The sequence below is a fragment of the Podarcis pityusensis genome (genome assembly GCF_964106645.2).
Source record: "Podarcis pityusensis genome assembly, chromosome: 8".
NCBI classification, from domain to species: Eukaryota; Metazoa; Chordata; class Lepidosauria; order Squamata; family Lacertidae; genus Podarcis; species Podarcis pityusensis.
The window spans coordinates 87,875,320-87,888,375 of record NC_138033.1 but is presented as its reverse complement, the minus strand read 5'-3'; the positions used below and the strand labels follow the sequence as shown (position 1 = coordinate 87,888,375).

At 48.3% G+C, this 13,056-nt stretch overlaps 1 protein-coding gene across 5 annotated transcripts in view; it reads left to right on the top strand.

The window, feature by feature from the left end:
• FAM178B (family with sequence similarity 178 member B) overlaps window positions 1–13,056 on the top strand; it is a 177,356-nt gene that overhangs the window by 145,333 nt on the left and 18,967 nt on the right. The gene's annotated exons all lie outside the window — the stretch shown is intronic.

Below are 13,056 nucleotides of genomic sequence, written 5' to 3'. Positions count from 1 at the left end.
AGTTAATTGTGGGAGTTGAGGTTCAGTAGTTGCAAGCGTTGAACTGAAACAGGGAAGTAAACACTTCCTTTAATATTATTATTTGATTATAGGAAGTTGCTATTCCCCAGAAAATCACTGGGGCTTTTTCTGCCTGGGTATTTTCTGGAATTCATTCAATCAGTTAAATCAGTAATTCTAGTTTTGTCCTCATCCACTTCCTTGTTGAGTTCTACAAAGGCAACATTGAGATGAAGGAGGAGGAAGCTGAGAGGCAGGCAAGGCCGTCCGTTGGACTGGTTGTAAGTAAAGAGGCAGGTTGGGGGGGGCTGGATGAGCGCAAGCCAATGTCAGTGGGGCAGCCTCCACTAAATTCCCCACCCCATTCTTCATCTGTCATAATGAGGATACTATTAGCCTTTAGAGTTTATTAAGCCTGTTACCTACTAGAAATTAGGATTTTAACAAAGGCCAGGTGTTCGCTAACTTCAGGGAATTCTGTTTTAGACTGTGTTGCTCCCCAGATTAGTTTCGATAAGACTAATGATTTTGGGAGTGGGGGTGGGGAAATACACATTCTTATTACAGGCAAATTCATGGAGTGCTTAAGGAAAGTTGAGCTTTTGGTTCAGCCCTTGCTGATTAAAGGCTGTCTATCACTCGTGCTCACGGGTGAAACGCAGCAAATGGCAGAAACATGTATTTTCATTGCCATTGAAAATGCAGAGAAGAGGGGAGAGGTGTTTGTGTGTGTGTTTGTCTTTTCCTTTTGGATCAGAGGTTGCTTTCTCCATGCTGGCACAGAGAATATGCATGGTATAAACACTGCCAGAGCCTGGGGGGGACCCCTGTCATGTTTTATTCATCTAGATGAACAGATTTCACAGCCGAGGCTTAGCAGTTTGCTAGCTTCTGCCTCCTACTTTTGCAGGTTGGATCCCAAATGCAGTGTGTGTGCTTTCCATACTTACTTGCAAGATCCAGAGTGTGCATGTGTATGTGTTAAAGTTATCCTACGTCTTAGGGCCCCAGCTGATCCAGCTTTAGTTCATCATAGAGCCTAGAAAGCACGGGGTTGAGCGGTTGCCTCCTTGCCACACTCTTTCCCCATGGAAAACCTGCTCTTTAGTGCTAAATCAGAGCAAAACTCAGTCTGGAGAAAACCAGAATTGCCATTTGCTGCAGCTGAGCCCTAAAGAGCGATTTTCCCCAGAGGAAAGCAGTGGGACAAGAGGATAAGTCTGAAGTCTTAGTGACTGTTTTTCTTGTGTAACCAATCTGGGGTTCACCCATAAGCATTTCAGAGAGGAGATAGATCAGCACAGACTTAGAGCAGCCACCCTGTGGTTGCAGTAATTTGATAATTGTTGGTTTCTGTGTTGGTGCATTCGGAAAAAATCCCAAAGTAATAGCTGGGTGATACATACTTCTGTGATGCCACATAAAAGATGAGAAAGTAATGAGCAAAGATACTGCTCTCTGTTTTCTTCAACTAAGTGGACCAAAATATAAGTGAGGAAACAGGGAGGGGGGAATTGCAACTGATTTTTAAATGTTTCATTATTTAAGTATCACTTGTTATTAAAACTCAGTAAAAGAAAAAAAGATAGTAGCAAGCAAGCTTTTGCATTCCAGAGACTGGAGTGGGTAACAGACTTGGTTGCTACCATGGAGCCCTCACACAGCATTGCTGACACCATCCACCAGTTTTGGCCACCTTGTCTGATACTGCCAGCAACTTTCCCCAGATGTGCTCACTCAAGCAGGTGTGGTGGCATATATAGATGAGAGCAGAGCAATGCCCAGCAGGGGCAGCAACAGTTCTGGGCAAGTGCCGAGGTCGGCGTTAGGTCAGCCGACCAGAGACAGATTTAGGGCAGAGGGACTGGTTTGCCCACACTGGACGCTGAGCTGAAAGGGTCCTTCAGGGGGTGCGGCAACAGTGACTTAGTACAGAATACACCGGGGGGGGGGGCACTGAATTTTGGTGTTGCACAGGGAAGCACTGCCACATTACCCACTAAAGTCTGGATCCAGTCATAAAGTTGACGAAAGCAAAAATGGTTCCTGAGCACAGTGAAAAGCTTCTGTCTGCAGTTTGAAAGATGGAGCACTGAATGCGTTGTGCAGATTTAATTAGGTTTACTCCTAATAAAACCTAATATAAAACCTTAATTAGGTTTTATTTTTATTTTTTATTATACCATGCTGTCAATATACATGACATTTCTGCAGGGTAGGGTAAGCAAAAAAGAAAGGTTCATACCCCAAGGAGCTTACAATCTAATTTTTGGCAGAGGTTGGTGGGGGGAGAGACAACAGACGTAGAGGAGGAAAGGGAGCGTCAAAGGAAGACCGTCAGCAAATGGAGCTGCACAAACTTCGTCTTTGTTTCCGTTGGGGGAGAAGCCAAAGGCTTCATGGCAAAGGGGGATTCCAGGGTGGGGTTTAAAGGGCTTTATAAATCCAGCTAACACGGCTGTGCCTGTGCAGGGGGTGCCAACCTTTCAGTGGCCTCTGGGCACATTTGGAATTCTGGGAAAGTGCCACCGGGATGTGGCATAACACATCATAGCTGCCACATTTAAAGAGCAAAGAGAATGAAATTGCAAAATGGGGCAGGCTATGTCCCCCATTAGTCCCCCCCCCCCCATTAATGAGAAAAGGCACCTACATCAGCCACAGCTGTACTCGCAGAGAGAAGCTCTTTGCACCTCCAGCTGAGTCCTTCACAGATGCCATAGGAGGCACCGCTGTGCACACTGGTGCTCATGGGTACCATGTTGGCAACCCCTGGACTATTGCATGGGGAGTTTGCTTGCTCTGGTGCTTTAACATGAATTCAGCAATTGGGAGAAGCCCCCCCCCCCGAACACAAACCCTGCCAAAGTAGGGATGATGTAGTGCAGGAGAACCCAGAGTCCTCATCACATAGTTACCATGCCCTAAATCCATGGTCTCCTTCAGCCATTGAGACAAACAGGGTTCTTGTAAGGAGTCCTTCAGAAGATCTTGAGCAATTCAGGAGTTAATCCAATTATGCAAAGAAAGGCCTTTGTTGAATGAGCACTTCTGATATGGAGGATTTTTTTTCTTTAGAAAGCCCCTTTGTGATATGAATACATCCCTGCCTATAGTGCTGGTAGGGAGAACACCATTGTCCCCAAAAGAGCCCAGCTGCATGTAGACACTTCAAATACTTTATCATCCGCTAGCAGCCTCGCAAACTGCTCAGGAGCTCTAAGAAACCAGTGCACTTTTGAAAGGTTCAGTCATTTTGGTTTAAAAGGGTGTCTAACAGTATTCAAACATAAATGAAAATCTGCACTTTGATCTCAGAAACCATCATGCAAAATTTGGTTGTGATGTTTTAAGAGCTGTCAATATGCATAGAGATTCCAAAATTCAACATTCCAAAATGTATCATAGATAGTAATAACAATTAGTTTGCACTTTGAATTTGCAAAGCATTTTACATTTCTGCTCATTCTCACAATCATTTATGAGGCAGGCCATGGTGCCTGAACGATATCAAGTCACCCTAAGCAAGTGGAGAAAGGTTTTAGCCCATTGGTAGAGCACATGCTTTGTGTGCGTAAGGTCCTGACTTCAGTACTTACAGGCTTCCTCAGCCTCGGCCCTCCAGATGTTTTTGGCCTACAACTCCCATGATCCCTAGCTAGCAGGACCAGTGGTCATGGATGATGGGAAATGTATCTCAAAACATCTTGGGGGGGGGGGGAGCGAGGTTGAGGAAGCCTGGCTTAGCATCTCCCTGTAGGGGAGGACTGTCCCCTGCCTGAAACCCTAGGGCCTAGATCATACTCAGTTCCTATGTAGCTGAATAGCCAAGCATTAATTTGAATCCTGAACTTACTGGCCAAAGTCCAGATTTTCTTTGTTAAAGATTGCCTTTTCTGTTTCTGAACCACCAAAGCAGGCGTCAGCAAACTTTTTCATCAGGGGGCCGGTCCACTGTCCCTCAGACTTTGTGGGGGACTCGACTATATTTTGAAAAATATAAATACCCTGCAAACCAGTCCCACAGCTGCTTCCGGACCTGGAGGAGGAAAGCACTCTGCACGCGCTCAGCAGCACAGCTTGGCACCGCCCACTCGCCGGCGTTGTTGATGAGCAGCAGCTGCTCCATCGGCCCGTATCTGCGGAGCTCCCAGGCGGCGTGCACCACACACTGCAGCCCGTCGTCTGAGGCCAGGTCGGGGGCAGGCCATGCACGCAGAGCACCGGGCAGGCAGCGTGCAGCTCGCCCTCCAACTGCTCCAGCGCGGCCGCAGAACGCACCGGCAGCAGCACCAAGCTCCAGCTGAAGCCCTGCGATGAACCCATCATGATGCCCATGGTGTGGCCCAGACCCGCCGCCCGCCTGCCGGCCTCTCTGTCCATGGCCGCGCCGGGTTTGCCTCAGCCGTGGGCTGTGAGGCCTCGGGTTGGCTGCAGGAGCTTCTCGCAGCCAATCTGAAGCCGCTCCAGCGTCACCGCCTGCCCAGAGCCGTCCAAAGTAGAGGCTATTTTCTAGGGTAATAAAGGGGTGTCATAGGCTAATCTATCTATATAGCCACTTGGAAGGGAGTTGGGTGGGCATTCACTCTAGACCTGATGCTTGCACTCCAGAACAGGAGATTTCAGCCAGGCTGGTCCCTCCCCGTCCCCCTCTCCTGCCCCTCCATGTGACAGAAGAGTCCATTGTACAACCACTGAGATTTGTGTAGGCGACGTGAGCAAGGGCATCCGAAGGCTGAAGCAGTGAGTGGGGTTCTCAACTCCTGCAGGAGGAAGTGTCAGGGAAAGATCCTCTAATGCCAGGGATGCAGGAATAGCCAAGGGCAAGGAAGGCACCATCCTGGGTGCGAGGGGTGTCTGCAGCACATGCAACTCTGCTCAAGCCATTTGTGCAGTGCTGAGCTTACAGAACTGTGCAAGTGCAGACATTCAGAACGGTGAAGTTTTAGACTATAGCATTATTTATTTGTATTTGAAATTTATTAAACAAGTACTCATGGTGATATATGCATTTTCAAACAACTCGGCTTTAAAATAGTTCTTTAGAACAATAGCATGCAATAGCATGCAAAACAAAAGCAAAGTCCACCTAAGCTGAGCTAATAGTCACTTTGCTTAGCTCAAGGGAGTGAGATTCGCAGGCCTTTCCATAACCTTGCAGGACAGCTTTGCACCCACAAATCCAGAATATTGTGAGGCAATTCTGCTGCAGCCTAGCAGAAACCCTTCTCTGCATTCTGAGTAGTGAACCAACTCTCTGTGGGGCCAAGTACGGGAACATACAGATAATTTGGCAGCCAGCTGGGACCTGACACGAGAGGGAGCAGAGGGGAGGTGCTGAGGCTTGTGTGCTCCTGATCCGCCTCAGGGGTAGTGGCTCCAGAGCGAAAAGCCCTCAACATGCAGAGATCTTCAGGAGTCCTGTTCTTGCGTGTTCTCCTTTTACTTCCTTGTAGGCAGGTAGAACTGGGAAAGCAAGTTGCTTCTTGGGTCACATTCAGCGACACTTGCAGAACTTCTGAAGCATGGGGGGGGGGGTCAGCTTTGTGTGCTTGAGTTTAGGGGCAGAGTGCGCAGAGAGGTTGACTCAGCTGGTTCTTTTATCCAGGGATTTACTCTTAGCTGCGCCCAGGGAAATAACAGAGGAAGTTAAAGGCAGGATTCTGGGTCACCTGGATCGCCCATCCACACAACTATGTGAACAAAGGGGGAATAGAGGAGGAGGAAGCAGCAGCCAGCGCCCTTGGGCAGCTGTTGGGCCCAAGCCCCCTGGCAGAGTCCATTGGCACTGAGACCTTGGCTCTCCTGCCCCTTTGTTTCCCTGGCCCCAAACGTATCAGACGTTAGCAGCTGGGTGTGGGAAGCTGCCTTCCATGTCAGGTTTCCCACAGCTCCCTGGCACATCTGATGTGCTGCTTGTCCAGGGCACTGTGGGAAATTTAACGTAGCAGGTGGCTTTCCATCTGCTGCCATCAAATAAGGATATTACTGCTGCTGCTACTACCACTAACCCACAACAACCCTGTGAGGTAAATTAGGATGAGAGTACAGTCACAGGACTGGCCCAAGGTCACCCAGTGAGGGGTGGGGGTTTTGATGGATACTTTGCAGTGTGTGTCTTTAAACCAGCCATGAACCCTGCTGGGTGCATCCTTTCACAGCATGACCTGTGCAAAACCTTTGTGTTTACTAGGTTTCAGCTCCGTTAGGTCACATCCACACCATACATTGGCTCCCCCCCCCCAAAAAAATAGTCCCAGAAGCTTGTAGTTTGCCAGGGGTGTTGAGAATTGTAGCTCTTTGAGGGGTGAACTACAGTTCCCAAGATTCTGTGTTGGGAGCCATGGCAGTCTAAGTGATCTGAAAGTGCTGTAGACGTATGCCGTGACAATGCGCCCTCATTTTAATGTGCTACTCGCCCTTTTGCATGCTTTGGGCAGATTTGCAGCATCACAGTAAAAACAGACAGTGCGGTGAGATGCCATCCAAAAGAGCATGGAGAGCCTGGGGGGGGGCAGCCTCTGGATGAGCGCTCAGCAGGGTTGGTGCAGGTCTGCCGCAGCGTCATTCATAAGGGACACCTGCCCCATGTCCCTTGAGAGAAGAAGCGCAGGCTGCCCCTGGCCATTAGCCAGTTCTTTGGCCTGAGCTCCCTCCTTTGGTGCCTTGGCTGCCCGGCTGATGCTGAGGCTGTTCCCACAAGAAGCTATCACACCGCTCCTGGTGATCTGCTGTACTGGCACTTCCTCCTAAGAAGCCGGAAGGGGAAAGAAAAGGCATCCCCCCCCCCCCAGGCACTGTCAGTTTTTGAACACCCACATTTCCCCTGCCAGCTGCCAGAAGTTAAGTGCCTTGGAATTTGTCAGCTTTATCCAGAAAAGGGGTGCAGAAAAAGGAGAGGGGGGTCAGGGCAGAGTCGGCCAGGAGCGGCTTTGGTTTCTGCCCTGGCGCATGAAGCCATGCCACATAAGATGCCTCTGAGTAAACAATCACATATTAAAAGGTATGCTCAATACAACAATAATACTGTATGTGTACATATGAGACGGCCATTGTGCATGTGCAAATAACACACACAAATAAATGAATATACTGTATTGTCATTTTTGCTGTTTGCATAATTTATTTTGGTTTTGCTGACCATCAGAGGAGAAAGAAGACAGATATCTTCCTCGCTGCTCTGCTGGAATTCTTATGCAACTGCCCTTCTGGCTGCTGAGATCTCAGCAAGCATTGCCCTCCCCCCCCCCCAAATATATATGTCTGCAGCCATGAGGGCTAGAATCTTGCTTTGTTTTTAATATAAAAAATGCAGTTTTAATCTCAGGAAACAGCATTTTGTGCCTACTACCATTTTCAGTGTCCTTTCAAAACAATGGCTATAGTGGTAGAAGTTTAGAAAATGTCTACTTTTGGCTTCAAAAGGGCCCCCAAAGTAGCTTTAGGTTTGGAAGGGGGAAAGCTTAACGTTGTGTTCTCTGAAGTGGTGAGCACAGCATCGCACCACCAGTTGTGTGAAAATTCTTAAATCAAAGGCCGAAATGATATGCATGCCTACCTAGGAGTAAGCCCTGGTGAATGGGATCAGGATGCACAGCTGATTGTGCTCACCTTCTGCCCCACTGGACCTGCTGTGGGCTGGCCAGCTGCCTGGCTTGGACTCTGCCCCAGTGCAGGGGTGGCAAACAGGCATCTCTTGCCAGCTCTCAGTCAGCTCAATTCCATTAATACTCTGTTGGCCTGACAACTTACTCAAGGGTTGCCAAACTATATGAGGACAAATTGTAATGAAGGTTGCTCCCAATAAGCAGCATTCAACCCTAGAATGTCTCCTGCAGCAGGTTTAGTCATTTTCTTCAATCGCTGCGGCTGCTGGCGTGTATCACCGGGTGGAGACAGATCTGTGGAGCAAATGGCACTGCTTTGGAAGTGCCCTTGCCCTGTTCTGTGCAAAGATATATATTTCTCTTTGGGGTTGTGCTCTGAAAAAGGAAGAAAATAAATCAGTTCTGTAACTGTGCAGTAAGCCAGCTGTTGCTGCAGATTTTCTGGTGCAAGGGTGAGACGCCTCTGTCCCGCAGGCCAAAGGTGGCCCCCCAGCCCCCCCCATTTGGCCCTCCAAACCATTTCCCCAACATCGTGCCCACCTGCCCATCATGCCCACCTGCCCATATGTGACATCAGGTGTGTGGCAGGCTGAGACCCATTTACAGAAAGCAGGACTGAACTCCCCAGGTGCAGCGAGATCGGTCCTACTCGGCTGGCCTTGCAGAAAGCAGGATTGAATTCAGTCCTGCTTGGGCAGATCTTCCCCCTTCGCTGAAGGCCAACTTTGAGAGATGGGTGGCCCCAGCCCCTGCTAAAGTTGGCCCGCCAGGGTGGGGGAGAAAAATATCTGGCCCACTGGGCCCAAGAGGCTGCTCTTCCCTGGGCTTGTGATGTCAGCAAGACTCCTCTGCTCCCTGCACTTTGCCAAACCCCAGGACTCTTCAACTGCTGTTGCTGTTGTTTGGGGGGGAAGGTTTGTATGTTTGTAAATGGGTAAACAGATGAATGTATATGTTTGAAGAGCGTATTTGGGTGTGGGGAGGGGCAAGATTATGATATTATATTATTTTATTTACTATCTTTATAGGTGTATATGATTTGCAGAGAATGAGAGAACAGCTCTCTGTTGCAAGGGCTTACAGTCTGAAAATAGCTCCCACAGAAGCAAGAAAAGGAAGGCGAGGGAAATGGAGACAGACATGAATGGGACAAATGTACCATTATTTCTGTTATTGTGTATTTAGGATTAATTAGAGAAGGCTACAGGCGCTGGAAGTTGGCAGCAGGTCCATTTTATGTGTGCCATGCAGATGACAAAGCTGAGAGGGACCGTGGCTACAGGTGGAGAACCTGCTGTAGCTTCTCTTTAAATGTGATGCCTCTCTTCCTAAAAGCCTGCATTGGCTTCTTTCAGATGCCTCTCTTCCTAAAAGCCTGCATTGGCTTCTTTCAGAGGAGCACAGCCCCAAGGAACCTTGATTTCCCTCTAGTACTTCAGCCATGCGAAAGAACTGGGGATTCTCCCTCCCTCAGAACCCCAGATGTCCTTTTACTCCACTCATCCTCTCAGCCCCTCTCTAACAGCTAGGCAACAAGGTACTGCCAGAACTGTTGTCCAGGATCTTTGTTTTGATGGTTGTTCCTGCACCCGCTTGGGAGCAATTCTTCCAAGGGGCAGGGAAGGGTGTAAAGTGGGAGGTGGGTCACATGTGGCAAGAATTGTAGAGTTGGGAGGGACCATGAGAGTCATCTAGTCCAGCCCCCTGCCATGCAGGGATCTTTTGCCCGACATATCAGTGGGCTTGTGCAGCAGGAACATGTCGCAGAAGGACATTGCACCTGGGGCGGGGAGGCTTGGGGGCTCTCACCAAAATGGGATCCAGCCTCCTCTTCCTCTCTAGGAGTGCCTTCCAGAATCAACTGGAGAAGTTTAGCTTCTGTCCTTCATCTTGGGATCTCCAGAATATTTATGCTAGGAATCATTTTTATTGCATTGCATTTTGTCTAGCTGGGTGGCTTCCTCATTATCTCCATCAGCTTGGCCTGGGAAGACATTAATCCCGATAGAGCCGTGTCTCACTTTGGATCATGCATTAACACGTTGAGAAGGCGCGTTCCTTATGATTGATATTCATTACAGTGAAGCCTCGAGGCTCTATAATGTTCATAAACAAAATGGGAGGGGGGAAGGGGTGCACTAGAGACTCACCTAAATTCTCCATTAAGCTATAGGGGTCAGCAGCAGGAGGTTCCAGGGCCAAATCTGCCTCTTCCAGTTGCCCATCCAGAGGCAAGTATAGGGGCACTGGTAGTTAAGACAACTTTCTGGCCTGGGGTGGGGAAGGGGTTTATCCAGGTTTATCCTCTACCCCTCATTCCCATTTCAGCCAGCAACACATGAATGTTTCCCATATGGACCTGCCCAGTTCCTGAAATTGTCCCCTGAGGTCTTTCTCTGTGTGCCACCTCTGACGGAGGTCCAAAGGATGGCGGCGAGAGCACAAGCCTTTCTGTTGTAGCTCCCGGCCTATGGAATGCCCTCCCCAGGCATGCCAGCCTGGCACCAACTTTGTAATCTGCTTTTATTTTCCCGTGCATTTGTGCAGCAGCAGAACTTAGATATTTGACAGTGGAATGAACTCCCTTGGAAGGTGGTGGACTCACCTTCCTTGGAGGTATGTAAACAAAATGGCCCTGTGTCAGGGATTCTTCAGCTGTAATTCCTGCATGAAAGGAGGCTGGACTCCGTGAGCCCTGGGGTCCCTTCCAACTCTACAGTTCTGTGTTTTTATTCCAACTGTGTTTTCAGTACAGCTACATCTTTTTATTATTGCATTTCATTCTTGTTGTAAATCGCTTTGGGACTTTTCGTCATGGGAAGCAGCATTAAATTCAACAAACCTAACCAAACCAGCCACCTGGTGAAGCATGGCAGAGGCCAAAGGAGGGCATTGCCTCTTCTGCAGTTCCCATCCCACTGACATTCTAGGCAACTGTCCAGTTGGTGGGTCTGCCCTTTCTATGTCTGGGATATGCAGCAACCTCCAAATGGTCCTTGCTCAGCTTTTGCAAAGGCATCATGTTGATGGCTGCAGTCAGTTTGCAACACCCTGGAATGTCTGGGTGCTTCTGGCAATGAAGACCGCTTCAGATTAAAACTCTAGCGATGGACCATTGTGGCAGGGGTGCCTGTTGACCCGAATTCCTTGCTCCTGCTGCTCAATAGAAAGGCTTTATTGCCGTCTCCCTGTGCACAAAAGAAGCCTTGCAATTAAAGAGCCACCTCAAGGGAACCCCCAAGGCCCTAGGCAGGCTTTTTGTTGGGCCTCAAGAAGCAATGCCAATGGCATGTGTCTCCTTGGCTCCGCAGCATGGTACAGGCAAGACGAGAGCCTGCCTGCAGGGCAGTTTCATGCAACCACGCTCAATTACTTTTTCTTTTTCTTTCTTTTTTTGGTCTGTACTTTTGGAAGTGGGAGAGGCCACAGTGGCTACCTGCTCCACTAGCGAGCCCAGATCTTAGTCTAGCAGGCTGCTACTGAAATTACTGTGTTCAGCCCCTCCACAGTCAGGCCAAATTGACCAAGAAATCAGGGCACTGGGAAGGAGAATACACAGTGAGCGTGGAACACCTCTGCTCAGACATCTGCACTGGTAGCCCATTTGCTTCTGGGCCAAGATCAAGGAGTTCCTGTTGGTATATAAACCCCTTAACAGTTTGGGCCCTGTTTACCTGCAGGATCACCTATCCCTAAATGTGCCCACTTGATCTGCAGAACTGGCACTGTGACATAATACTCATTCTGCAGTTGTAAGAAATAGATCTTTTAGTGTGGCAGGACCTACACTTTGGAACTCCCTGCCCATGGATATCAAGCAGGCAGCTTCACTGAATTCTTTAAGTGCCTGCTTACAAGATTCCTGCATAGGCAGGTCTGTCCAGATATGTGGAAGTTGCATGTGTTTTACCTCTTTTTAGCTGCTGTTGATTTGAACGTTTTTAAATGCCTGTTTTTAACTGCTTTTTATCAAGAATATTAATGTTCTATTTTATATCTTTTTAAACAATTTAGAGGTTTTCTACCAAGTCAGTAAATAAACAAAATTTAAATGTATACAAAAGTAGCCCTGTGACCCTCCAGAGCAGAACGACTTGGTGACGACACAACCAGAAGTCCATAGTTTGACTCCTCTGTGTGTGAAGAACCAGCTCGTTTTCCTTGTCCTGAGCTTCCCAACACTCAGCTTCATAGGATGGCCCTGGGTTCTAGAACTATGGGGCGAGAAAAAAGTTCCTTCCTCTGCTCACTTTCTCCCCACCACGTTTAAACTTAACCACCACTATCATGCCCCACCCCACCCCACCTACCTTTTCCAACTCTGCAATATCTTTTCTGAGGTGAGGCAACCAGAACTGTACACAGTATTATTGCTAGTGTGGTCTTACCCTAGTTTTGCATAAGGACATTGTGGTATTGGAAGTTTATTTTTAGTCCCGTTTCTAATGGTCCCTAAAATGAAGTTCACCTCCTCCACAACTACTGCACACTAGATTGGCATCATCGTCACTGAGCTGTCCACTGTGACTGCAAGGTCTTCTTCCCATCAGTCACTGCCAGTTCAGTCCCCATTCATGTGTGTGTGAAGTAAGGACCCTCTCCACTCTTTACACTTGCTTACACTGAATTGCCTTCACCATTTTATTGCTCACTCATCCAGTTGGAAGAGATCCTTTTGGAGCTCCTCACAATCCTTTTTGTTTTAGCCGCCCTGAACAATTTGGTATTATCAGCACATTTGGTTACATAACTCCAGATCATTTCTGAACAGTCATAACATCAGATGAAGTGTTATAATATAGGTTGTTTGGAAGAGGGACTGGTGTTCATTGTGGTATATTTATCCTGTGTTTGCCTCTGTTAAGCAGGTCTTTCAGCTTTTTCTATTGTTTCAAAATCCCACAAGACACTAGAGATGGCAGGCAGGGAAAAGAAATCAGTGTTCGTAACATCAGGGCGAATCTTCTCTTCAACCACTTCCAGCTCTCTTGTAACCTGTTGTTGGTCTCCAGCCTCATCCAAGAATGCATATATTCCCATTTTATTTTTATCCCATTTGTACAAGTGTCCTCCCAATAGCAGAGCTGGTCTTCCAACCTTTAGGGAGTAAGGAAAGGGCTCTGGCAGCAGTGCCTTCTGCTACTCATCACCTCATTCTCAATCTAGAGTTTAAGCCACCCCCACCCCACCCCCACCCCAGTTTGTAATCTAATAGCTAGAAGCAGCATAAACAGCTGGGAGCTGGCTCCAGTCTGCAAGGCCAGCCTGAACATCTGGTTCCGCACTGCATGCTCTCCCCCCTCCTCCTTGGCGACAGCAGCTGCCAAGGCTGGTGAGGAGGAGGAGAGCCAGGGAAAGAGGGGGCATCTGACTGACTCAACTCCCTGCTTTCTGATGAAATGAGAAGTTTTCTTTCCCTCACTTTTTAAACTCTCAGTCAAAGGGGATT